Below are 3,344 nucleotides of genomic sequence, written 5' to 3'. Positions count from 1 at the left end.
CGGGCCCTACATCCCTCGGCGGTGCGGATTTGCGTTGACTCGGCCGGCGAACCCGAGAATTCGCGATGCACCACGTCCCGGGCCACCATACGCGACGTTTTGGCCGCTTTCGTCGGGCTAGGTGGCCTCAAAAACGAGAAAAAAAAAGTTTTGACATGCACCACGGAGGGACCAAAATCGTCGGCCATGGTACACCAGCAACCACGGCGCGACTTCAACTTCGTCGGCCATGGCAACTTTTCTTGTAGTGTCACTAGAGTAGCACATAGATAAATTGTGATACAAAACACATTGCAATCATAAAGAGATATAAATAAGCACTTCACTACGCCATTCATAACAGTGAATAAGTATTCTGTGAAATATAGCCTAAGAGACCCACACGGTGCACACACTCGTCACCTTTACACACGTGGGACAAGGAGTCTCCGGAGATCACATAAGTAAAACTCACTTGACTAGCATAATGACATCTAGATTACAAGCATCATCATATGAATCTCAATCATGTAAGGCAGCTTATGAGATTATTGTATTGAAGTACATAGGAGAGAGATGAACCACATAGCTACCGGTACAGCCCCGAGCCTTGATGGAGAACTACTCCCTCCTCATGGGAGACAGCAGCGGTGATGAAGATGGCGGTGGTGTCGATGGAGGAGCCTTCCGGGGGCACTTCCCCGCCCCGGCGGTGTGCCGGAATAGAGACTCCTGTCCCCCAGATCTTGGCTTCGCGATGGCGGCGGCTCTGGAAGGTTTCTCGTACTATGGCTTTTTCGTATCGAGGTTTTAGGTCGAGGGGCTTCTTATAGGTGAAGAGGCGGCGACACCATAGGGTGGCGCGGGCCACCCCCAGGCCGCGCCGGCCTATGGTCCCGTGGGCCTGTGGCCCCCCTCTGGTCCTTCCCGGGTGTTCTGGAAGCTTCGTGGAAAAATAGGAACCTGGGTCTTGATTTCGTCCGATTACGAGAATATTTCCTTACTAGGATTTCTGGAACCAAAAACAGCAGAAAACAAGAACTGGCCCTTCGGCATCTCGTCAATAGGTTAGTTCCGGAAAACGCATAAATATGACATATAATGTGCATAAAACATGTAGATATCATCAATAATGTGGCATGGAACATAAGAAATTATCGATACGTCGGAGACGTATCAACATCCCCAAGCTTAGTTCTGCTCGTCCCGAGCGAGTAAACGATAACAAAGATAATTTCTGAAGTGACATGCCATCATAAACTTGATCATATTGTAAACATATGTAATGAATGCAGCGATCAAAACAATGGTAATGACATGAGTAAACAAATGAATCATAAAGCAAAGACTTTTCATGAATAGCACTTTCGAGACAGGCATCAATAAGTCTTGCATAAGAGTTAACTCATAAAGCAATAATTTAAAGTAAAGACATTGAAGCAACACAATGGAAGATTAAGTTTCAGCGGTTGCTTTCAACTTGTAACATGTATATCTCATGGATAATTGTCAATGCAAAGCAATATAACAAGTGCAATAAGCAAGTATGTAAGAATCAATGCACAGATCACACAAGTGTTTGCTTCTTGAGGTGGAGAGAGATAGGTGAACTGACTCAACATAGAAAGTAAAAGAATGGTCCTTCAAAGAGGAAAGCATTGATTGCTATATTTGTGCTAGAGCTTTGGTTTTGAAAACATAAAGAGAGTAATAAAAGTAAAATTTTGAGAGGTGTTTGTTTTTGTCAACGAATGGTAGTGGGCACTCTAACTACCTTATCAACCAGACTTTCAAGAGCGGCTCCCATGAAGGACGTTATCTCTACCAGCAAGGTAGATCATCCCTCTTCTCTTTTGTTTACACATGTACTTTAGTTTCATTATTTATGGATGACACTCCTCCCAACCTTTTGCTTACACAAACCATGGCTAACCGAATCCTCGGGTGCCTTCCAACAATCACATACCATGAAGGAGTGTCTATTTGCAAAATTAAGTTGCTTATCGATGAATCAGAGCAAAACATGTGAAGAGAATTATTAATGCAAGTTAATTAATCGGGGCTGGGAACCCCATTGCCGACTCTTTTTGCAAAATTATTGGATAAGCGGATGTGCCACTAGTCCATTATGAAAGTCTGTCAGGAGTAAATGACAAGATTGAAAGATAAACACCACATACTTCCTCATGAGCTATAAAACATTGACACAAATAAGAGGTGATAAATTTTGAATTATTTAAAGGTAGCACTCAAGCAATTTAGTTTGGAATGGCGGAGAAATACCATGTAGTAGGTAGGTATGGTGGACACAAATGGCATAGTGGTTGGCTCAAGGATTTTGGATGCATGAGAAGTATTCCCTCTCGATACAAGGTTTAGGCTAGCAAGGTTATTTGAAACAAACACAAGGATAAACTAGTACATCAAAACTTACATAAAAGACATATTACAAGCATTATAAGACTATACATTGTCTTCCCTGTTGTTCAAACACCTCACTAGAAATTATCTAGACTTTAGAGAGACCAAACATGCAAACCAAATTTAGCAAGCTCTATGTATTTCTTCATTAATAGGTGCAAAGTATATGATGCAAGAGCTTAAACATGAGCACAACAATTGCCAAGTATCAAATTATTCAAGACATTTTAGAATTACTACATGTAGCATTTTCTGTTTCCAACCATATAACAATGAACGAAGCAGTTTCAACCTTCGCCATGAACATTAAAAGCTAAGAACACATGTGTTCATATGAACCAACGGAGCGTGTCTCTCTCCCACACAAGCATTTATTCAAACAAAAACAAAAACAAGAAACATACAGACGCTCCAAGTAAAGTACATAAGATGTGACCGAATAAAAATATAGTTTCAAGAGAAGGAACCTGATAAGTTGTCGATGAAGAAGGGGATGCCTTGGGCATCCCCAAGCTTATACGCTTGAGTCTTCTTAAAATATGCAGGGGTGAACCACGGGGGCATCCCCAAGCTTAGACTTTTCACTCTTCTTGATCATAGTATATCATCCTCCTCTCTTGACCCTTGAAAACTTCCTCAACACCAAACTCGAAACAAACTCATTAGAGGGTTAGTGCATAATTAAAAATTCACATGTTCAGAGGTGACACAATCATTCTTAACACTTGTGGACATTGCTCAAAGCTACTGGAAGGTAATGGAACAAAGAAATCCACCCAACACAGCGAAAGAAGCAATGCGAAATAAAAGGCAGAATCTGTCAAAACAGAACAGTCCGTAAAGACGAATTTTAAAAGTGCACCAGACTTGCTCAAATGAAAATGCTCAAATTGAATGAAAGTTGCGTACATATCTGTGGATCACTCACGTAAATTGGCATAATT

Source organism: Lolium rigidum, chromosome 1 (genome assembly GCF_022539505.1).
Source record: "Lolium rigidum isolate FL_2022 chromosome 1, APGP_CSIRO_Lrig_0.1, whole genome shotgun sequence".
In the NCBI taxonomy this organism is placed as follows: domain Eukaryota; kingdom Viridiplantae; phylum Streptophyta; class Magnoliopsida; order Poales; family Poaceae; genus Lolium; species Lolium rigidum.
Note: the sequence above shows the minus strand (reverse complement) of the source record.